General features: G+C 41.4%; 1 protein-coding gene across 1 annotated transcript in view; it reads left to right on the forward strand.

The window, feature by feature from the left end:
• Positions 1-25,275, forward strand: part of TRHR (thyrotropin releasing hormone receptor) — a 46,118-nt gene that overhangs the window by 12,127 nt on the left and 8,716 nt on the right. The window lies entirely within an intron of this gene.

A 25,275-nucleotide genomic window follows, 5' to 3' on the forward strand; every position in this document is an offset into this window, starting at 1 on the left:
CGAGTCCCAGATTTTCAGCTGGAATGAGAGGACAGGCAGTGGTGTTAGGAAGCATGGCACAGAATACAAGAGGAAGAATGGCCTTTGCCTATATTTATTCCTTCCTCAGAGCTGCAGGTGTGTCCACTACATTCTCCCATGTATACCAAGCTCATTTAACTTTGCAACCTTGCTGGTGTAATTTTTCCCACCTGTAAAACCGTCCCCGCTCTCAATACCTCCCACCTCTCTGAAAAGCTCAAGGTCCCAGTTCAGGCTGCAGTTCGAGCAAAGAATCCCATAGGTTGAACATCTACCCAAAGGCAGAGTCCAGCATGACCTCTGGAGTCAGAAAAATGTAAGTTCAATTCTACTTCCTGTCTCTGTAACTTTGGATAAGTTATTTTACTTCATAATACTTGTTTGTCCAAGGGTAACATGGGATACTAACGATACCCACTCATAGGGTTGCTGTGAGGAAATACCTAGTACATACTAAGCATTCCATAATTCTTATTTACTATACTTAAATTATATGTCATAATTAGAATATTGTTTATCCCTACCTTATTCATGAAATAGCAAAAATTTTAGACTAGTAATTCATTCCTGAAGAAGCAAAGTTTAGAGGTTATAGTAGATGGATCTTCCAGGCTCACCTAACAGGATATTCATAAGATCAAATTAGTAAGTATTTCTCAGTCTTCTGCTCTATGCCCAGAGAGAAATACAGGAAGCACATTAAATTTATATGTACTAATTCAATATATCGTCACCAGAATCCTGAGTAGGAACTAACTGTAAAAGAGGGTTTGGAGGCATAGGAATACAAAGTGATGTGCCAGTTGTGTCAAAGCCAAGATTTTAACCCAGCTCACCTGCTCCATTTCAACCATAGAGTAAGAGACAAATCAAAGGAGAGATCAGTAAGGGTTTCCTGGAGCTGGAGGTTTGGGCCACATTAAAGAGACTGAGCAGAAAGAGGTCATTCCAGATAAAGAAGGGAGATGAGAAGGATCTGATGGTATTATCAATAGGCGAATAAGCCCAGAATTGTATTATAAAGCATGCTCTGTCTGAGGAGTAGTAATGCAATTAGCTAGATGTGTGCCAAAAGTTTATGGGAAATAAATGTGGAGGACCTGCAGGCTGGGACTGGATCAGTGAGGCCAGAAAGCCAAACACAGGGCCCCCACTGCCACCTGCCTTCCCAAGTTCCCCATCAGGCTGGTGAACAGCACCAAGGAAGTCACATTCCACAGGGTGCAGCCTTGGGGTTTCCCTTCCCTCATTAACTGCTGCCTACCATGTCCCTGACAGCTCAGTTGGTAAGGAATCTGCCTGCAATGCAGGAGACCCAGTTCAATTCCTGGATCCGGAAGATCCCCTGGAGAAGGGATAGGCTACCCACTCCGGTATTCGGTTCAGCTGGTAAAGACTCCGCCTGCAATGCGGGAGACCAGGGCTCGATCCCTGGGTTGGGAAGATCCCCTGGAGACGGGAAAGTTTACCCACTCCAGTATTCTGGCCTGGAGAATTCCATGAACAGCATAGTCCATGGGGTCACAGAGTTGGGCACGACACAGCAACTTTCACTTCCATCCATGTACAGGGCCATCACCAGTTCCCTTCTTCTGGGCTGTAAATGCCCTCCTCTTGCATAAATTTCCACAAGTCTGTTCTCCTCAAGTCATCACACCTGGAATTTTTTTCCTCTGAAATCCCCCCAGCACCCACTTTCTTCTCTCTAATGCTGTTTCCCTAATTCCAGCCTCATCATGTCCTCTCTGCAATGGAGACCAGGAGGCCAGTCTCTCTGCCTGGCCAAACCATTGCATAAGCCTCCTTCCTAACCACTCCCCTGCCTCTTGGTTGCCCTTTTGCAATTCAGCCCCCAGGGTGCTACTAGAATGAGCCAAAACACACACTAGATATCATCACTATACCCTCATTCCCTATAGGTTTACATCCAAGGTGTTATCACAGCACACCGGGACAGCTAAATTCTGCCCCCTGCTTACTTCCTCAAGCTCCTCCCCTTTCTGTCCCCAGCATACCCTTTCACAAGCAGTGTCCTTTATCTGGCCACACTCTCTCCTGCCCTCAAGCCGGTGTACATACTCTCCCTGCTGCAAGCATTCCAAACAGGTGCAAGAATAGAGGGCTACAGACAAAGGGACAAGCACCAATCCCTGCCCCTGGAGGGAAGGAAAGCCTGCTCTGAAAGCTGATCTGTGAGAGGGTGAATTGGAAGTAACAGTTCTGATGAGGACCTGCATGCACCAATTTGCTGGAGTCATTGTTCACATGTCTCTCCCACCAGATTGTGTGCTTTGTTGAAAGAAATCTTAAAGGACAGATGTTAAAAAGCATTGTCAGGAATCTTTAGCTTACAATAAAGATACGGAAATTTTAGATTCTAAGTATTTAGGATTTGGAAAAAGTTATACTCTAAGTGAGTAGTCAGGAACAGAAATATGTGCATTTACAAACCAGTAGAATAATAGAAAGAAAGTATGACTAGGATTGAATTTATTTGTATATTTGCCTGGTGGCTCAGACAGTAAAGCGTCTGCCTACAATGCAGGCGACCCAGGCTCAATCCCTGGGTCGGGAAGATCTCCTGCAGAAGGAAGTGGCAACCTACTCCAGTATTCTTGCCTGGAGAATCCCATGGACAGAGGAGCCTGGTAGGCTACACTCCATGTGGTCGCAGAGTCAGACATGACTGAGCAACTTCACTTTCTTCCTTTCTATTCTTTTTATTGAACTACAATTAAAATTATATTCACTTAAAGTGTACAACATAAGTGATTCAACATTTATATACATTATGAATTGATCACCACTACAAGTCTAGTAACTTCTGTCACCATACAAAGTTATTATTGTAATTATCTCCATGACATTTATTTTTATAACTAGAAATATATACTTCTTAATTCTCTTTACTTATTTCACCCAACACCCCATCACCCTATCCCTTGCTAACCACCAGTTTGTTCTCTGTTATCTATGAGTTTGTTTTTATTTTATTTTATTGTCTGTTTTTTTTAGATTTCACATACAAACACAGTTCATTTTATTGCAATTCATAGGTATTGCAATTTTTGCAAATTGAAATTTTGTGGCAACACTGTATTGTTGGATGATAGCATTTTTTAGCAATAAAGAATTAATTAAGGTATATATACTGGTTTCTTTTAGACAAAATGCTTTTATGCACTTAATAGACCACAGTATAGTGTAAACATAACTTTTATATGCCCTGAGAAACCAAAAAATACATGTAACTCACTTTATTGTGATATTCCCTTTATTGCCATGGTCTGGAACCAAGCTCACAATTACTCTGAGGTGTGCCTGTGTAAGTGAAATCATACAGTATTTGTCTCTCTGTCCCACTTACTTCACTTAGCATGTATTTACCCTCTGGTCCATCCACATATTACAAATGGCATGGTATCATTCTTTCTTAAGGCTGAGTAATAGGTAGTGGGGACAAGAGCCCCTTTGGAGGGGCCAGATGGGACAGGTGGGTTGAGTGAGATGGGTCCCAGGGAACACCAGGATAGGGTACACGACTTTAGCTCGGTTGATGAAGTGGGACAGACATGGCGCGTGCCAGCCCTGAGCCAGCTAGGTGAAAGAGAGTAAAAGAAATTTGGGACCCACCAGTGCTTTCGTCTGCAGAGAAAGTGCCAGCAGAACCCTGTGCCTCTGGCACCTGTCTTTATGTCAGTGATCTCTTCTGTGTGTGGCCCAGGTTCTTTTCAAGCTGCTACCCGTGTGCTGGGACTCAGAGGGAGTAGATTTATGTGCAAGCCCTGTAAGAGTGAAATCTCCGTTTTCCCACAGCCCTCCAGCTCTCCTGGACATAAGCCCCTCTGGGTTTCAAAGCTAGATGTTATGAGAGGATCATCTTCCCAGTGCAGGACCCCTGGGGCTGGGGAGCCCAAGGAAAAGCTCAGACCCCTCTCTCCTCAGGGCTGGGGAAGGGGTTCTCCATGAACGTGATATGCCTCCCACTTGTGGATCACTGCCCTGAGGGTGGGGGTTCTGACTAGACCGCATCTTGGCCCCTCCTACCCATCTCAGCGTGGCCCTTTCCTTATGTCCTGAGTTGTAGGGATGCTTTTCTTCTCGTCTTCAGGTTGTCTTCAGAGACGGTTGCTGTGTGTGTAGTTGTGGAGCATCCCTGGGAGGGGGTGAGCTCAGAATCTTCATGCTCCACCACCTTGATTCTGACTCTGACTAGAGGTGAATTTTTTTAAAGGGAAGGACAGATGGACAAAATCCAAGTTCTGGAACAATGACTGCATTTAAGAGGCTAGAAGAGGGGTGGGTTCTTTGCTAGAGATTTTAAAAAAACACAATTCCCCCCTCTTGGAACAGCTAGAGGGCCAAAGACATATTTGTAGCAGGTGATTCCAGTTACAAGGGAAAGTAAAGAAAGACAAATGAGCCAGGGAGAGTGAGAAGTTTCAGTTAAATAAATCAGTGGATTTACCTAAATCTGGGTAGTCATGGCCTTGATGCTAGAGTCAGACACAGCTCTCCAGAGCTGCATGGGAGGCACCTAAAAAGAACTTGAATAAACTAAAAATTGAATTAGCTCTGAAGATTAAACAAAGCTAAATGCATGTGCTCATGGAATAGGATGAATAATGTAAAGCACCTGGCATCCATATTTAGTTGCAATAAAAATAGATAATGTTATTTTGGAAAAGAAAATAGTGCAATCTTTTATAAACATCACAGGTGACTTTTAGCCAAAATCTATATCCCTTGGATAGATTGCCTGAGCATAATTATAAATTAGCTGCAAGTAAGTAAAGCATCCTATGCCTTTCCATTCTGTGCCTTTGTTGTTTGAGTTTTATGGGGGTTTATGACTATGGGAGAATTCAGCATCCTTTCTGCAGGCAGCAGCTCTTAGCTGGGAAAACAAGGAGAGTGGTGGCACCATTGGGAGAGTGAGAAAGGAAAGAGGCAGAGGAAATGGAGAGCACCCCATGGATCTTTAAAGATCATTTGTAGAGTCAAGTGACTAAAGCCCCCATGTGCAGGACTGACATCCTGCCATGGTTCCTCTGGTGAGAGTTCACTCGGTGACTGATTCTGCCTGACAAACATTTGCACTACTATGCTTGTAGAAAAATCTGAGGGAACAGTAAGAGAAGAGTGCACAGAGACAGTTTTGTTCTATGGGGAAAAGATAGAAAGGGACTCTTTACAGAACAAATATTTAACTAGATATTATAAAGCGCTGGAATGGACCACCAGGAGTTTCTTTACAAATCCATTAGGCATGTCTCTGAAGAAATTAAGAGCAATCGAGTCAATGCTTTTGTATAAACCAACTGTGCAGTACACAGTGGAGGTATTATCCTGGAATTAAGGATGGCTTTGCTCAATTTTTACAATCCCTTCAAGTTCATTATAATATGGAATGGGAAAATAGTGGGATTAAGTTTCAGTCCCTGGGTCAGGAAGATCCCTTGGAGAAGGAAATGGCAATCCACTCCAGTATTCTTGCCCAGAAAATCCCATGGACAGAGGAGCCTTGTGGACTACAGTCCATGGGGTCACAAGGAGTCAGACATGACTAAGTGACTAACAAGGACAGATTTGCATCTGCTCGTTTATGATTCAGTTGAAAACCTACTGTATGCCAGGCACTGAGTTAGGCACTGGGATATTAAAATGAACAGGAGTTCCCACTCACAAAAATATCATAGTCTAATAGGAAAACCATGAAAGTAAACCGATCACTAACGCCATAAAGGAACAAGTGTTACCATGAAGGAAAGCACAGATTAGTGTTACCTGATCCAGATAGTTCTGGGGAAAGGTGAGCATCAAAAAGGCTTTCTGGAAAAGAAAATTCCTAAACTGAATGGATGATGGAAATTAATGGAAGCTGTCTAGGTGAAGAAGGGAAAGAAGGTGACTTATGCAAAGGTAACCATAGAGGTGAAGGCCAGGAGTCCAGAAAGAACGGGATTGGTCCAAAGAACCAAAGTAGCTCGTTAAGGCAGAGCAACAAAAGTAGAGACAACCAGGAATGAAGTCTTAGCCTAGGATACTGAGAAGGCTTCCCTGGTGGCTCAGATTGTAAAGAATCTGCCTGCATGGAGGAGACGCAGGTTCTATCTCTGGGTCAGGAAGATCCTCTGGAGAAGGGAATGGCAACCCACTCCAGTATTCTTGCCTGGAAAATTCCATGAATAGAGGAGCCTGGCAGGCCGCAGTCCATGGGGTCACAAAGAGCCAGACACAAGATTGAGTGGCTAACACTTTTACAGGATACTGAGAATTTGGACAGTATTCTAAAGGCTATGAAAAGTCACTGGAAGACTGCAAGGCAAGGTGTATTATAGTTAGATTTATGCTTGAGGATGATCACTGTTTTCAGTTGGCAAAAGATTAGACCAAAGTCAGAGATATTAGTTAGGAGAGTGCTGAATGATATGAGTGAGATAATCTGAGTAATACTGCAAAGGCCTAATACATTGAGGGAAATAGCAGTGAAAATAGAAAGAGATATATTTGAAATAGAATCCATAGACTTGATAGACCTAGGTATGTAGAAATGGGGAGAGAAACGACTCCAACACTTGAACCACTGAGATAAAAAGTGGTATGACAGTTGAGAGTCTGCATTCTGGATCTCATGCCCATGTGAGTGCCTGGGCCATGAAAATAATAAATGTTATTATTAATTGAATAGTGTAATTTGTCTAAATGAAGACAATTAGTGGAGGAACATATCTCAAGGAGGGTGAGCGTGTTAAATTCAGTTCTGCCTTCATTGTGTTTGAAGTGCCGATAGAATACACAGGCACAGTCAGAAACACAGATTTAGAGCTAGAATAAACATCTGACCCGAAGATATAGATTTGAGAACAAATCAGGTTTTTGAAGACTCTGGAGTAAGTGTAATTATAGGAGGAAATTTTGTGGAATTGAAAGGAAACCCTGGAGTAGCTTGAATTATAGGGAGACTAGGATGAACAGTCTATGAAATTAACAGAAGACATTTCCAAAGAGGAAGAAGGAATAAGTGGAGAAATAGAGTCACAGAAGCCAACAGTGGATCAATAAAAGAAGCAAAGATAAGAACTGAATAAACACCCCAAATAGGTATTGGTAGTCTTTGTGAGAAGCATTTCCACAAAAGCGTAGGGAAGAAGGATAAATCAGATCTCCCGCAGTTGGTGAATGAATTGATGTGATGAAGAAAACTGGAAAGAGAGAATAAGCAGCTATCCTAAGCTTGAATGCGACAGACCACAGTAATGATGGTGAGGAGCAAGACAGGGTATTTTTATAATTGTTTCACTTGTATTTTATTTCTTAAGATGAAGAAATAATAATGGGAAAGAGGTAGTTGAATAGGAGGATTTATTTGTAGTTACACAAGCCAGACCAAGTATTGGTAGAGCCCAGTTTCTGAGGATGCAAGAAAGGAAACCGTAGAGTGTAGGCAAAGCTCTCAGACAGGAAAGGGGGCATCCTTGTTTCCCTCGTCAGTGGGGTTGGTGTCTAATTCACTGACCCATTTACAGCACCTAGCACTATGTCTAGCACATAAAAGTATCCAATAGGTGTTCATTAAATAAACAAATGGATAAATGAATGAGTGAAAGAAGGAATGAATGAGATACCAAAAAAAAAAAAAGAGAGAGATGAGGATGACCATGTTGCATTAGTTTTAAGCACTGGGGCAGGAAGTGGTGAGTTCTCACAAGCTGGTCTCTATTTTCTCAGTAACGGGATGGACAGTATCAACTGAGAATGAAGAAGCAATCCAGAAAGAGGGAACATGGGAAAGTTCCCACGAAGTTCATTGTGGAAAATGGGAAAGGCCAGTGGCAGGGAGAACGGGAACAGGATTCAGTCCCATTCTTGCTTAGAAAAGGTGAACCAGAGGACTAGTAAGTTGTTCCTGCCATTTAGTCACTAAGTTGTGTCCGACTCTTTTGAGACCCCATGGACGGTAGCCCACCAGGTTCCTCTGTCCATGGGATTTCCCAGGTAACAATACTGGAGTGGGTTGCCATTTCCTTCTCCAAGGGATCCACCCGACCCAGGGACTGAACTGTGTCTGCTGCATTGGCGGGACGATTCTTTACCACTGAGCACAGGGAAGCCCAACAGTAAATTACAGGTGGTTTGATTTCTTCATGACATCTGAATACTTGCAGTGGACCTCTTCTAAGACTTATTCCCAAAGAACATCTCCAGCAAATTAGGAAAACCCATCCCTTTGTTTGGACAAGCAGAGGTCTTTATTCTTGGTGCCCTGTTTAGAAGAGCCATTTCTTTGTCCTCAAGGTTTGTTTCCTCTTCAGTTGCAGCAAGTGACACACCCACAACGGGTTCAATTCCACATTTAGCTCTTCATTCCCTTTCACTGAGGCAAAGATCTTAAGACAAAGGGTCAGATCAGACCACATGTGATGCATTGCCGCAGGGCAGGGGTTTTCACATTTACCAAAATTGCCATGGGAAGCTCTGCCTCCAGACTGATAGGAGCCAGGTGCCTCAATAAACCCCTTCAACCAAAACGCTGTGGACAGGATGAGTTCACGGGCAGTAACTCCTTCCTCACCTCTCCTTTATCAGCATCCTCAGCTGACGTGCCTAGTGTTCAGTCTGTTTTTCTCTCCCCTCAAACATCTTGGCTCTTTCCACTTTATATACTTCTGAGTTTTTATTGAAGTATAGTTGATTTACAGCACTGTATTAGTGTCAGGTGTACAAAAAAGTGAATCAGTCATACATATACACATGCCCACCCTTTTTCTTGGATTATTTTCTCATATAAATCATTAAAGAATATAAAGTAGAGTTCCCTGTGCCACACAAAAGTTCTTATTAGTTATCTATTTTATATATAGTAATGTGTATGGACTTCCCAGGTGATGCTAGGGGTAAAGAATCCGCCTGCCAGTGCAGGAAATGTAAGAAATGCAGGTTCCATCCCTGGGTCCGGAAGATCCCCTGGAGAAGGGAATGGCAACCCACTCCAGTATTCTTGCCTGGGAAATCCCATGGACAGAGGAGCCTGGCAGGCTACAGCCCACGGGGTCGCAGAATTGAACATGGCTGAGTCTTTGGTGTGTATATGTCAACCACAATCTCCCAAATTCTCACTGCCCCCTACCTCTGGTACCCATAAGTTTGTTTTCAACAAGTGTGACTTCTGTTTTGTAAATAAGTTCATTTGTACCTTTTTTTTTTTTAGATCCCATATATAAGCAATATCACATAGCATTTGTCCACTTTATCTTTGGAGGATTTTGGAAACATACTTAAACGTGATTAGCCTTGGGACAAAACCAACACACTCCATTTTGCACATAGTCCTTGACTTTAACTTTGCTATTGACTTTATCTCAAAGAAAGAGGGTATAATGAGTTACAGACACCCTTAATAAACAGGGATCCACGTGGTCAAGGGTGCTTGACCCTTCTTGTTCAAATGCAAGTATACTGGGTTCTTGTGCCTCACTGAGCCCCTTGAGATGCTAAACGCAAAATCAGAGAGGCTTCTCATAAGGACACTTTTTTCTATCAGTGCTACACTTCACACTTGAGCATCACGCAGAAAGTTTGTTTATTCCTCAGAGGAGCTCTCCCATCTCAAAAAGCCTGTGCCAGCCACTCAAAATCCAATGCAGACCCAAATTCAGACAGGTGGGAACTGCTGTTATTCACCATGGCTTTTAAGCTAATGAATAAAAGCTTCAGTTGCTGGCTCCTCCCCAACTCCACCCAAATCCTCAGAAAAATTAATTAAAAGAGGTTGTTAAATCACATCAGACTTATGGTCCCCTTCTAAACATGCTTTAAAATAGATAATTATCCATGCATAAACCACAAATAGAAAAAGCACTCTGGGACTTTTTTTAAAGTCATGAAGACTAAGGCATACACAAAGAGAAAAACCTCACAATCCTATTAAACTCATTCAAAAGAGAGACATTTCTAGGCTGAGATGGCATGAATTATCTTCTCAAATAATTGTTAATGGCCATTAAGAAACTCTTGGTGGCCCTTTAAGTTTTGCAAATGTAGACTCACTTTCAGATGCTGCTACTATCTTTTTTCAAAGAGTTACAGAGCAAAGCTATTAGGATTCTATTCAATACGGCCACCTTCCTGCCTCAGCTAAACTGACCCAATACAATCCCATTATTAAGGATAGTTGTTGTCATTTAGTCTCTAAATCATCTCTGACTGTTTTGCAACCCCGTGGGCTGTAGCCTGGCAGGTTTCTCTGTCCATGGGATTTCCCAGGCAAGAATACTGGAGTGGGTTGCCATTTCCTTCTCCAGGGGATCTTCCTGACCCAGGTATTGAGCCTATGTCTCCTGCTTTGGCAGGTGAATTCTTTACAGCTGAGACACCAGGGAAGCCCCACATATTAGGGATAGAGTAAAGTTATTTAGTAACATGGAGAAATATAAAGGATTCTTTCAAAAACACCAATAATTTTATCATGAAAATGAATCATGGTGATTAGCAAGGCTAAAATTCACAAAACCATTTTCCCTAAAGAGAAATGGAAGTTTCTGCTTTTAGAAGTAACACATCTTGTTACACAGTTATGTAGTAGTGCCAGGGGAAGTAGTGTGCACATAAGCCTCTGTAATAAGGAATGATTACCCTATGTACTAACTAGGCTGTATTTCACATATGTTCCATGTTTACCATCATCATCATAAAGATTTCAACATATTATATTTTAATGCGTGCACTCATTCACTTCAGTTCCGTCCAACTCTTTGCAACCCAATGGACTATAGCCCACCAGGCTCCACTGTCCACGGGATTTTCCAGGCAAGAATACTGGAATGGGTTGCCATGCCCTCCTCCAGGGCATCTTCCCAACCCAGGGATCGAACCCATGTCTCCTATGTCTCCTGCAATGCCAGGCAGACTGTTTTTTTTTTTACCATTGAGCCACCAGAAAAGCCAGGATATCTTAATAATGTATTGCAAATTTATCAACCTTTTTTCTACTCCAAGTCTGTAGCCAATATTCAGCCTGTACCAATTTGAGTCTCAGAGACAGACTTTTGGGTAAGGTGGTGCTAATGGTAAAGAACCTGCCTGCTAATGCAGGATATAAGAGAAGCAGATTTACTCCCTGGGTTGAGAAGATCCCCTAGAGAAGGGAATGGCAACCCACTCCAGTATTCTTGCTTGGAGAATCCCATGGACAGAGGAGCCTCATGGGCTCTGGTCTATAGGGTTGCAAAGAGTTGGATACAACTAAAGCAACTTCACACACAGAAAAAAAATAGCTTTATTTTTTGGGGGTTCCAACTGGTCTGGGGTCTGTGTGCTTGTGGGCAGCATACAGTTAACTTCTTTCACCTGGTAGTAGTTTTAATATCTTCAAAACTGCTCAAAGGTATTGTTATGTGTATCCCTTGATGGGGAACCAAGACCCTGCCCCAAGGCTGCACTGCTGTTTCTTGTGTGCTCCTGTCTATCTCTGCATCTCCTTCCTTCCCTGATTAGCACCTGTTTGAACCTGCCTGTATGAACTCAAGGAAGATCATGGAGGCTAGATGAAACCCTTTTCCTGAAAACAAGAAATGGGGACCCAGAAAGACTTTTGTGCCCAGGAGCCTCATAGTGTCCTGCTGGGTTTCAAAACCCCTAAAAAGCAGGACATTTTCCCTTCAATAGCAGAAGCACATCCCAACACAAATTCTAACGGGAAGGCAACTTTACCAGCTCTCCAGGAGCCTGGAGGGTTCTAAAAATTCCAAGAGATTCTTACAACCCTCCTCAGAGCCTCCCCACTTAAGGTCCAGAGTCACTGTATATAACGCTACCTTCAGTTCGGGTTCAGTTCAGTCACTTAGTCATGTCTGACTCTTTGCGACCACATGGACTGCAGCACACCAGGCCTCCCTGTCCATCACCAACTCCCAGAGTTTACTCAAACTCATGCCCGTCGAGTCGGTGATGCCATCCAACCGTCTCATCCTCTGTTGTCCCCTTCTCCTCCCGCCTCCAATGCTACCTTAGCTTCTTCCATTAGTATCATGCCCCCAGGCCACTTGTCGTATCTTCCTCCCCACAATGTAACCAGGCAAGTAGTCTGTCCCACTTGCCTAGGTAGTGGTTTATTAACCTTTCTGATAAGTAATATTATTGATAGGTAAAATTTGTTGAATACCTGATTGAGTGTTCTAAACACTGTTTAGACGTTTAGAATGTGATGAGTAAATAAGACAACTAATTTACTAAGATCAAAGACTTCTCTTTTACAGCAGACCCACAGACCTTACATCTAGGGAGTGGGGTTAGAATCAGGGAATAAATACACTTAGTATATAAATAGGGCTTCCCTGGTGGCTCAGATGGTAAAATGTCTGCCTGCAATGCGGGAGACCCAGGTTCAATCCCCGGGTTGGGAAGATCCCCTGGAGAAGGAAATGGCAACCCATTCCAGTACTCTTGCCTGGAAAATTCCATGGACGGAGGAGCCTGGTAGGTGACAGTCCTTGGGATTGCAAAGAATCGGACATGACTGAGCGACTTCACTTACTTGCTTAGTATATAAATAAATAAATGCACATAGTACATCGGATTGTGATATATCAGAAGAGAAAAATTAAGCAGATAAGGAGAATATGAAATGCTGAAATAGGAGGGGTATGATTTTAAATAGGACAATCAGAGGAATCAAATAAATAGACCATTTTTAGAGTGTAGTGTTGTTTTGATTCTATATGCAGGCATTAGTCAATGTCATTTGTAAATCAATGCCTGAAACACCGGGTTTTTTCCCAGCGATGAAGTGTTCAAACAAGCTGGCCTACATTAGTCATTTGGCTTTTATGCACAGGAAGTATAGCATTAGTGATACTATTTAATTATATTTCATAAACTTGTAAAACACTTATTCCAAAAAGGAAATGTATTCTATGTTCTAATTCAGAATTGAAATATGTATCAATGGTGGAAATAAAGACCTCTAGGTAGGTCACTGATTGAGGGAGATTTGTAATTAACATTTCTGTGTTCAAATAGTGTTAGCCCTCTTCATTTTTTTAAAAGAAAGTATAACAATCTCTACTTGTCCTTCTCAATTGGGGTAGAAGAAACCGTTGCCTTTTTTAGGAACAGAATAAGAGACTTCCATCTTTTTGGTGGCAGCCAGAGTGGTTAAAAGGAAGATTGGGACAAACGGCCGGAATCAAATCCCAGTGTTCCATTGGTAAGTGGTATGTGAGAGAAAGAAAATGTTAGTCGCTCAGTTATATCCAACTCTTTGTGATCCCATGGTCTGTAGCCACCAGGCTCCTCTGTCCATGGCATTCTCCAGGCACGAATACTGGAGTGGGGTGCCATTCCCTTCCCCAGGGAATCTTCCAGATATAGGGATCAAACCCAGGTCTCCCACATTGTAGGCAGATTCTTTATCTTCTGAGCCACAAGGGAGATGAGAGTACCTTCCTCATAATACTATTGTCAAGATCAAAAGAGCTAATATGTAAATGAAGCACTTAGAACAGTGTTGAGGTCCTTTAATGGACCAGAACCTGGTGGTCTGGAGTCCACGATAAGAAAGTAAAGGAGAGAGAACGAGGCTGATATTCCTTGGTTTACGCAGAAAACCAGTAAAGTCCCTGACATGGGGCTTGCTCTGTTCACAAAGGCCTCAGGCGCCCTCTTTAGAGGGTGAAGGCGTGCCTTCACCAGAGGGTCTTAGAAGCCCGGGCAGGAAAGTGAACCCAGAGGGCCTCTGCATTCCAAAGAAGTAGCCTGAGAGAGAGAGAGAGAGAAAGAGAAAGAAAGAAAGCAAGACATGGAGACCAAAGCTCTGATGGAGCAAAGGTGTTTTAATCAACATGGTGTGGGCATATATACTGTCTTACAAGGTAGTTATTCTCAGTAAAGATAAAGATTAAAATTCCAGACTTACAAAACATAGGTGATCCATATTAAAGAGAGAGAGAGTTGTAAACAATCACTTTTACTGTGTGGTTCATAAGAAGGAAGAGGGTACTTATCACCATATTGAAAAACTAACGAAGGAAATGCCTGGATTCCTCAGCCCCGGGAGAGGCTTGCCTCTCCTCTTAATTCCAGAATATTCAGGAATTAATAAGGAACAGAGGATTCCCGACAGATCCAAAACAGCACACACGAAGCCTCCTGTTAAATGCTTCCTGACAGAACAAGACTTGATGCATAGTAAGGAATGTTTTCTTTATTAGTTTTAAAAACAGCTTTTGCTTTTCTAGCATTTGCTATGTCCCAGTCACTAGCATTAGCACTTGATATACATGGTCTCATGTAGTCACACAAAAACCCTAGGAGTTAGGTAAAAATTTTTTTCATCATTTCACTGAAGAGAAAACTGAGACTCATAAATAGTGTCAATAGGGCCCAACGTCTAACAGTTGGTAACGGAGGGGCCAAAACACCAACACAGAGAAACTGCTGTAAAAGAGGAGTCTTTGGCATTAGTAAATTAGGAGTTTTGTATAAAAACCAAAGGACTGGCTTGCTCAGGGACAGGAGGGCCAACTACTAATCAATGTGTGGACGCACCTTCTCCAGCTGGCTCCTGTGATGGTTTCTACAGCACTCCTGACTTAGTCACCCATGACAGTGCATATCTTCTGGAAAAGTAACTCCCAGGATGATTGAAAGTGCAGTGTTTTTTGGGGGGTGGGAGGGAGAGTTAATGCTTACTTTTATTTATTTATTTGGCTGCACCAGGTCTTAGCTGCAGCAAGTAGGATCTTCTAACTTCCTTAAGGCATGTGGGATCTAGTTCCCTGACCAGGGAACAAACCAGGAACCCTTGTGTTGGGAGTGTGGAGTCTTAGCCACTGGACCAAGAGGGAAGTCCCCAAAATACAGTGTTAACATTACATTTTCTAGGTAATATTTTTTTAGAGAGGTAGTGCTAACCATGATTCTGTTGTTGTCCTGTTGCTAAGTCATGTATTACTCTTTAAGACTCCATGAACAGTAGCACACCACGCTTCCCTGTCCTTCACCATCTCAAGTTAGCTCAGACTCATGTCCATTGAATCACTGATGCCATCCAACCATCTCATCCTCTGTCACCCCCTTCTCCTCCTGCCCTCAGTGTTCCCCAGCATCAGGGTCTTTTCAATGAGTTATCTCTTCACATCAGGTGGCTAAAGTATTGGAGCTTTAGCTTCAGCATCAGTCTTTCCAATGAATATTCAGGGTTGATTTTCTCCAGGATGGACTGGTTGGATCTCCTTGCAGTCCAAGGGACTCTCAAGAGTCTTCTCCAACCACAATTCAAAAACATCACTTCTTTGGCACTCAACCTTCTTCATGGTCCAACTCTCACATCCATACATGACTATTGGAAAAATCATAGCTTTGACTATATGGACCTTTGTCATAAGAGACATCAAATATTAAATTAAATCTTTGGTTCATGAGCTGAGAGCCAGCATTATTTGGTTAATATTTCTCATAAGCTCATCAATAATTAGATGAAGAGCTTTAAAAAATTAGTCATAAATTACAATAATAATTTGAAATAGGCCATATGCCATTTGTTGTTTTATTTCAAGTGTTCAGCTTTCCAGTTGCTAGGCAAACTAGAGTCAAGTGCCAAATCTAGTTCTGCTGCTTGCTTTTCTAAATAAAGTTTTAATGAAACACAGCAGTGCTGGTCATTTAGGTGCTGTTTATGGCTGCTTTTGTGTTACAATAGTAAGGTTAAGCAGCTGAGACAGAGACTATATGGCCCAAACAGGCTAAAATGCTTACTCTCTTGCCCTTTATAGTAAAAGATTGCTGACCCCTAAACTATTCCTATTTAAAAGTTTATCTTTAAAACTATAATATACTTAGTAAGCATGCTAAGTGAGGTCAGTCTTGTCTGACTCTTTGTGACCTTATGGACTGTAGCCTGCCAGGCTCTTCTGTGTATGGGATTCTCCAGGCAAGAATACTGGAAGGGGTTGCCATGCCCTACTCCAGGGGATCTTCCCGACCCAGGGATTGAACCTGTGTGTCCTGCATCTCCTGCATTGCAGGTGGATTCTTTTCCACTAACCCACTGGAAAAGCCCCTATATACCTAGTATAGGCACTGGTAAATGGCAGATGTTGAAAAACAAGTGATAGATACTTAGTACCTAAGTATGTTTGAATTCCACAAAATTACTCAAAGCTGAAAAAGTTCAAGCTTATCACAGACAGGCTAAGTTGACAGTTAGCATATTTCCTCCTTCATCTTGACTCTGTATCCCCTTAAAGAACTTGCTGAGTCTGTTCCATGGGAGAATCTTTGATTTCAATAGGCTCTAAACATGCAAAGTTAAGACGCAGAATGACAGCTAAAGAAACAGTTTTCTACAGTTTCATAAGTGACAGAGAAACCACAGATGACTAACTTTGACAGCAGGAGGTAAGACAGAACAAGAATGGCTGTCAAAATGAGATTTATATCTTTTGGAGGCACCCTTCACCTTACTTTGGTGCACATTAGCAGAGTATCAATCAACATCCACTAATGGGAAATGAACTCAGCATGAATCATACTGAGTTAGCATCTCTTTAGCTCTTTACTTTTCCTAAGTACTTCATAACCGCATATCCAACATTTCTTTATTTCTACAGACTATTCCCCAGAAATTTTTCTTCAGCATAATTCCAGTCTGACCTATCATCTATCTCTTGGACACTGAATCTTTATGCGCTGATTTTAGTTTTTAATTTCAAGCGTTTTTTTTTTTGTTGTTGTTTTGTTTTGTTTTTTTAATGCCAAACCTTGCCTGAGGAGCTAGAGATAAAAATATGCACTCACGTTATTCCCACCATCAAGACTTCGTGGACCAGGAAAGAAAAAAGTCCAAAATAATAATGACATTTGCGATTAGGGCTAGAAGTATCAACCAACCATGTGGAACTCCATGGATTCCATGTGAAATAGCATTAGGGATTTTTTGGGATTTTTTTTTCTTTATTTATACAGTCGTTTCTTTCCTGAACATTTATTGCACTTACCAGGTAGAGACATTTGTGTTGTTCTTTGCATGCAGGGTAGAACAGCAATGCTCAAGGAGCCATCATCATTCTAAAGAGGTTTGTTATTTGTTTAGTTTATAATAAACAACCAAATGAAACAACAGAATCCTTTCAGAATGCGGTTATTACTACAAAGGAAATAGACAAGGAGAGATGGAAGTGACTTAGGGAAGGGTTAGTACCAACCACTCACTCTAAAAATATTAACTTCTCTGGATCTCTGTCTCTTCATCTATAAAGGGAATACCTACCTCATAAATACTATAAAATAACTCAATAAAGCCCCCTGCATTATGCTTAAGACATGGGAAATCTCACCACTCTAATTATAAAATTGGTTGTTGTTTATTGAGGACTGCTGGTCCTTTATGTAAATTATTTCATTCATTCTTTATACTTACTTCCATTTCACAGTTGAATAAACTGAGGCTTAGAAGCCTGGGATGTCTTGCTCGGGGCCCCACAGTTAGAAAGAGGCAGAACTACAATCAGAATCCAGCTACATCTGGCTTCGTAACCTGTTCTCTTAACCACTATACCAGCACTTCCTGGGCAATATCATTGAAAAAGGACTCTAAAGATGTAATAATCTGTGGCAAAAGCATGGGCCTCAGAGCACAGGGCCAGTATGCCATGGTTTGCCTCATGGGCTTTGTAGATTCATTTGGGTTTCTTGTCAAATAGACAAAAAGCAGGTAAATGTAAAGTGGCTCCATTCAGCTAGGTTAACTGCTGTCATTTTTAAGTTGCTAAGTCATGTCCAACTCTTTGTGACCCCATGGACTATAGCCTGCCAGGCTCCTCTGTCCATGAGATTCTTCAAGCAAGAATACTCCAGCAGGTTGCCATTTCCTCCTCCAGGGGATCTTCCTGACCCAGGGATCAAATCTGTGTCTCCTGCTTGGCAGGCAAGTTCTTTACCACTTGGCCACCTGGGAAGGTCAAGTTAGGTTAACACTTGGTGATAAAACTAGCAACCCTCACCAAGGATGCAGATTTCAAGTTAGGATAAGGAATACAACATCCGCTTATGTTAGGAAGGTATAGTATATGTTACAACATGTTTCCATGACCTCCTTGCAATTAATCTTCAAACATACATTGTCTTATATTACATGCAGACACCAAGGCTCAGAAAGCTTTGAATGGTAATGATGAGTGAAGCTAAAATTTCAAACCATATCTTCTGATTCTCACTCTAAGTTCCATGTTTAACATATCAGAAAGTTAGAGTCAATGAAAACGCTGAATTGATAGCTCTACCTCCCCCGTTTTGGCTGTCGCTGTGGGCTCTGCTGGGATGGCTAGGTAAGTAACTCTGTAACTCCGGAGGGCCCAAGCCTGGTGCGGGCTGTCTCTCCAGGGAGAAAAACAGGTAGAGAAGGAGTTGGCTGCCTTTCAGATGCTGTCCACCCTGTAATCAGGGACTTTGTCCAAGACCTTTAGAACAAGACAACAGAATGCCCACTTAAAGTTTGGCAGCCCTGAGAGCTTTGTTGCTGTTTAGAGACTACCTCTCTTCCCCTCCATCACTCACACCTTACATTTTAAGACATTCTCATTGATTTCCCATCCCTGCCGGGTGAGCAGCTGAGGGATCACTTGTCTGTATTACAGTCTACAGTGTCACCCATATGGGGCCAGAGAAGCATGAGGGAAATAAGATTGGGAATCTCTTCTTCAGAAAGGATCGATATCTTCATAGAAGTGAGATAGCCCATAACTGGATTTCCAGCTCAGACCCAGCCAAGATGCCTCATGCAGAATTTCTAAGGTCTCTTAAACACACCCTTGGCACAAGGTAAGGAAACCAAAGTAAGACTTATTAAGATAAACTTTTCCACATGCTTAGCCATTCACCAGTAATTTGCCTGGAAGAGAAAACACTCAGAAAAGACCAAATAGGACACTCAACCCATGGCAGATGAACTGGTGCATTGTTCAAGCATGGCTCATAAAAGAATTCACTGACATTTTATTTTCTAAATTGAGATGTCATTATAATTTGAATCCCAATTGTGCCAGCTGAGTTTTTCCCTTCCCAGCATGTTTCCAAATACCCACCTCCTGTGAGCAAGAAAACATCCAAGCAACAGGAGGGAAGCCTGCTTTTCCTCATGTACAGTTATCAATACCCAAACCTCCCCCTACAATAGTTGCTAGTACTGTGGCAAGCTTTGCAGCTTTGCAAAGGTTACCTAGCACACAGCTGCTTTCTACTCTTAGCAGAAGAGCTAAGAAATCAGAAACATTCCAAAACTATGTTCCATCAGGACTTGGTATCACAGTATGAATAGGAATATCTTTGTTAAGTGCTGATAAACCCTGGATAGCACTGAGAATTAGTTTTGGGGGTTTTTGGTTTTTTTTTTTCAACCTTATCTGGGCTCTTTTTTAAAGTTGAAGTATAGCTGATTTGCAATGTTGTGTTAGTTTCTGGTGTATAGCAAAGTGATTCTGATATATAAAAATATGTATATTGAAGAACATATACATTCTTTTTCATATTCTATTCCACTATGGCTCATTATCAGATAGAGAATATAGTTCTCTGTGCTGTATAGTGGGATCTTGCTGTTTATCTCTTTTATATATAATAGTTTATATCTGCTAATCCCAAACTACTAATTTATTCCTCCCCAACACTTTGGTAACTGTAAATTTGTTCTTTATGTCTGTGAGTGTATTTCTGTTTCATAAATAAGTTCATTTGTATCATATTTTAGATTCTACATAATATAGAAGTGATATCATATGGCATTTGCCTTTCTCTATTTGGCTTACTTTACTTAGTATGATAATCTCCAAGTCCATCCATGTTGCTGCAAATGGCGTTTCATTCTTTTTCATGGCTGGGTCATATTCCATTGTGTATTATATACCACATTTTCTTTATCCATTCACGTGTTATTGGACACTTAGTTTGCTTCCATGTCTTGGCTATTGTAAATGGTGCAAGAGTGGAGGGCATGTGTCTTTTGGAAATGGAGTTTTCATCTTTTCTGGATATATGCCCCCAAATTGCTGGGACTGCTGGATCATATGGCAACTATTTTTAGTTTTCTGAGGAACTGCCATTCTGTTTTCCACAGTGGCTACACCAGTTTGCAATCCTACCAACAGTGAAGGAGGGTTCCCTTAAGAATTAGTTTTTCATTCTCCCTACTCTTCTGCACATAGAGCCTTCATCAGTTCCAACCTTTAAGCACACGTTTTGGGTTTTTTGTTTGTTTGCTTGCCTTTTTAATTTGGCTTCCCTTATAGCTCAGCTGGTAAAGAATCCGCCTTCAATGCAGAAGATCCTGGTTCAATTCCTGGATTGGGCAGATCCGCTGGAGAAGGGATAGGCTACCCACTCCAGTATTCTGGGGCTTCCCTTGTGGCTCAGCTGTTAAAGAAGCCACCTACAATGTTAGAGACCTGGGTTCAGTCCCTGGGTTGGGAAGATCCCCTGGAGAAGGGAAAGCCTACCCACTCCAGTATTCTGGCCTGGAGAATTCCATGGACTGTATAGTCCATGGGGTCTTAAAGAGTCGGACATGACTCAGCAACTTTCATTCATTCATTCATTTGGATTTTTTTTTTTTTTTGCAAACATTAGGGAAAAAATATTTCTTCTCCAAATTCTAGGCATTATATTAAAGAGGATAAGGAGATTTTCAAGTCAAACATACATCTCCTTAAAGTGTGGCTTTATTCTTTAGTGTATGACTTTTCTCAGCATCAGTCTTACCCTTTGTAAAATGCAGATAAAGTAAGGCAGTTGTGAATAAAGTGCCAAGCACATTGCCTGCTACAGAGTAGGCACTTCATACATCTTCATTCTCTTCCTCTCTTTCATCTGCCAATTTCTTTTGCTAGATTGGAATACCTTTCATTTTCATCCAGTTTTCTGCATTCCAGATTGAAATATGTGAAGAAATACTGCACAGTCCCCTCCTCACACAGCCTCTCAGAGATTCTCAGAAAGTGAGGCTTACAACCACTCAGGTCTCTCTCACCCTGAGAGGCATTGGTATAGTTTTGCCCTGAGCCCTGGCTCTACTAACTGGAACAGCTCAACCTTCCACCTTTCTTTCCCACTCTTCCTATGTCCGTGCCTCTCCCTATCTTTGCTCTTGAGAGAAAGTACAAGCTTTGAGGGTTCATCCCACATCAAAGCTGGGTGCAGAGTGTTGAGTATTCTCCGCAAGAGGTGACTCACACTTGGCATTTGGTGATGCTCAGTGATTATCCTGGAGAACTGGAGGAGTCACAGCAGAAAGGCCACATCATGTTACACACAGAGGTGTGACACCAACTGTCACCGCTGCTCTCGAATCTCCCCCACAGAGGGCCAACTCGAGGGTCTGCCGGCACACGCAGCACCCCTGGGATGCAGACTCTGGTTTTCTGTCCCCACAATCATCTCACTCAGGAAACAGCTCTGCTTAAAGGAGCTGAGGAAGTCCTCAACACCCATAGAACACTGAAGAAAAAGCTTTTCTTCAGTTTCACTGGATATACCACACTTAGAGATTTACACTTGAAAAGTCTTGTATCACCATTTTTTTCACTTAATTTCTTATTCTCCACCCTTAGCCATCGCCAAAGACAACCACAGTGTCTCTACTGGGAACCCCTGCTGATACTTTCATGGACCTTTAAAATCAGAGTAGAGCCCCAAAACTCTCCAAAATTCTTACCAGAATGACTATTCTGAGTGGAACATTTAGATACAGTACTTGACAGGTGGAGTCAAGAAGCCTATGCCTTAGCATCCCTGTGCGGCTTCTTGTCAAGAAATCTGCAAGTAATCCACAACACAGGTTATGGCCGTCCACAACCTCTCCACCATGAATCACCACTCAGACTTTATTCACTTTAATTATACTTTTCCTGACTTAGAGTTGATTCCAACCCCTTCTCTGGCTCCATCATTCAATTTTTAAATCCCATCAATGAAATAACTCCAAGATATGAAACATCCACATTGAGGATAACTGTCATTTTTAAACTGTCTGTGAAGACAGTAAGTCAAAACAAAGCAGAACAGGCTGAAAGTGGAAAATTCCAGGGGCCCCCAAGCAATGTTGAGACTTGGCTAAATTCAGATTTGCATAACTGTCTAGTTAAGTTTTTCCTTCCATTGTGCCAATTAATGTCACTAAATGCAAAGGGTCATCAATCACATTGATCACAGGTCATCTGGAAGGAAACATATTCTCAGTAACAGAACATTTTGTTAATATGCAGCTATACAGGAGAATGTGGATAAGTTCCAAACACAGAATGTATTGTTACCCTTCAAAGAATGGCATTAGAAGATTAAAGGCTAACTTTTATATCCATTAACCAACAAATGTGTCCAGAGGAAGTACACTTATGAAAATAAGAGTATTCCAGCCAGAAGTGCAAGAACTAGAGCACTTTGCTAATTTAAAGAGCCCTACCCCCCAATACCTTTGGAAGGACTGATGCTAAAGCTGAAACTCCAGTACTTTGGCCACCTGATGCGAAGAGTTGACTCATTGGAAAAGACTCTGATCCTGGGAGGGATTGAGGTCAGGAGGATAAGGGGACGACAGAGGATGAGATGGCTGGATGACATCACCGACTCAATGGATATGAGTTTGAGTGAACTCCAGGAGTTGGTGATGGACAGGGAGGCCTGGCGTGCTGCAGTTCATGGGGTCACAAAGAGTCAGACACGACTGAGTGACTGAAGTGACTGACTGACCCCCACACAGACTTCCACAATTATATTTTAACATTTGCAAAAAATATTTACTCAGTAATAATTCAGCTGTGCATGAACACATTACATCACAGACATGTGTTCTCCCAACCTGTTGTACAATCCTACGGAAGTTAGTTGTTGATTTACTGTGTTCGTGAAGCCTAAAACAGAACTTTAACATTATAGAATGTGAGATCCAACCTGATAAACAGCTTATTTAAAAGTTAAAGTTACCTGTTATGATGCTTTTGATAATCATTCATTATAAAAGAAAAGTGGTAAATATTCTTCAAATACATTTGCTGATATGGTTGTCATCTCCTGTTATATGACTTTGCCTTTTCAGTTCCAAGAAAGATTTTTCAAATTGCCCTGCAATTTAGATAGTCTGCCACTAAATGACAGCTAAGTGTTTAAGTAGGCCTTTTATTAAGTAATTTTTGTCTAACCATTCTTTTTAAAACTTCTATAGATTCAGTTTTTAACTTAACAGTACTCCCGAAAAAGGATTCAATTATTTGCTTTCTTCTCCAAGTGACACCTGTATATCTTTCTAGAATGCCATGTCTTCAACAATATTTCAGTTATAATGAACTTTCAAAGAGAAACAACAGTAGGTCTAGAAGCCAGGGTCCTGAGCCTAGGGAAGCATTGTGTTCTTAGTTAGCTACAGGATATTAAAATAAATTCTAGTCATTTCTTCAACACTTCAAGAAACTGCATCACCTCTCTGAATGCAGCGATTAAGATGATTATCAACAATCACTGTGGTTAGGAACTGAATGGAGGGATACAAATGCCCCAGGGGCTGTTTCCCTTTGCCTGGCCGCATAACCCCCAATAACAAAACTCAATCATGTGAAAATGATCACAAACGTGTCTGAATATTGTCTCATCATTAGTAGCATATGAGTTAGATTTGCATGGAATGTTCAATTTGGAGAGATTTGGAGAGAAAGCCAGATTGTCTATTTACTGGCTCAGAATGTGAGGTTCAAACATGCCACGTGACCTGTCCAGTCTCCTCAGAGCTCAGAGGTGGACTGTGAAACCAAGATGCCAGGTGCCCACTGTACTTTGTCCCTCACTCACATGCAGAAGGACCATGTCACAGCCTTTATCTCCCAGGAGGGAATGTCTAGATAATAGCAAGACCCATGACTAAGCACAGGATTTTTTTCTGAACCATACACAGAATCAAAAATCAGGAAAAAATTTTCTTTATCAGTACAAGAGTTTCAACTAAATCTCCTAGAGTACTCTGAGATATTGATAAATTGCCCATGACTTCTTAGATGAACTAATAAACTAATCTTTGATTAATCACAATTTCCTCAGATTTTACATAACCAGATCCTCATAAGTGATATAGTATTAATTGGGCTATAACCCCAAAAGACGGAAGTTTCCATTTTACTTTTTATGTAATTTTATTACTTTTACATTTTCTTGTTTGTTTTTTCCCTAGGAAATATATTAGTATGAAGGATTCTTGTCTGCCTTGTTATGACAATTTTTCCCTAATCAGTACTTCCTAAATGTAACACTCCAATTTGGGACAAAAATCATATGTAATTCCAGGGCTACCACTGATTCCTGCTGACATTTTTGTCCAGTAGCTGAGTTGTATCCAACTCTTTGTGACCCCATGGACTGCAGCACGCCAGGCTTCCCTGTCCTTCACAATATTATCCTTTCAAATACCTCATAAACATTATTTGCAGCAATTAGAAGGCTTACCATATATGTTGATTTTTGTAATTATCTGGGAGAAAGTGAGACTTAGTCACTTTCAACAGACCTTAGTTTAATAACGGGCTTTGCTTTTATATGTGAGCTGTATGACCTTATTACTTTGCTTCTCTGAGCTCAGTTACCATTCATCAGTGAAATGGGAATAATAACACCTGTTCGACAGATCTCACTGGGACATTAACAGAAAATGGTTTAAGCGCAATGAAAGTATTTTGTTAATTTCAAGAAATTAAGCAATTAACTGCTATCAGGACTCCACTCAGGATTTAGGGTGTTGACAAGAAAGTGGCATTTTTTCCCCTGGAAGATCTTGATCATTTAGATCAAGTACAGCTAAGAACAACAACAAAAAACAAAACAAAACAGATATTGAAAAAGTAATTTTGTGTCTACACTTGAGATGAGGCCAACCATACCACTTCTGCACTGGACTCTTGTTTCCTATTCAAGAACATAGCTCTTCCAATTGTTTTCTTTCTCCATCTGGATCATAAAATTTCCCCTCTCCATGAGGAGTGTTCCCTAAGCAAACAAAGATGCTGTAATGTCTCTCATCTTTAAAAAAAAAATTGATTCATCTCCCTCTGATAGCCCTTCTGCTTTTCTATTCCTTTTCCCAGAAAAACTCTCAAAAGGTATGCTTATAGCCTCTATCCATTTTTTCCATCTTCCCTTGAACCTACTCCAAACAGGCTTGCCTAATAAATGAAAGTTTTTATTTGCATAAATAAATAATACTTTTCTCCAAAATGCTTATTTCCT

This window comes from Capra hircus, chromosome 14 (genome assembly GCF_001704415.2).
Source record: "Capra hircus breed San Clemente chromosome 14, ASM170441v1, whole genome shotgun sequence".
Classification (NCBI taxonomy): domain Eukaryota; kingdom Metazoa; phylum Chordata; class Mammalia; order Artiodactyla; family Bovidae; genus Capra; species Capra hircus.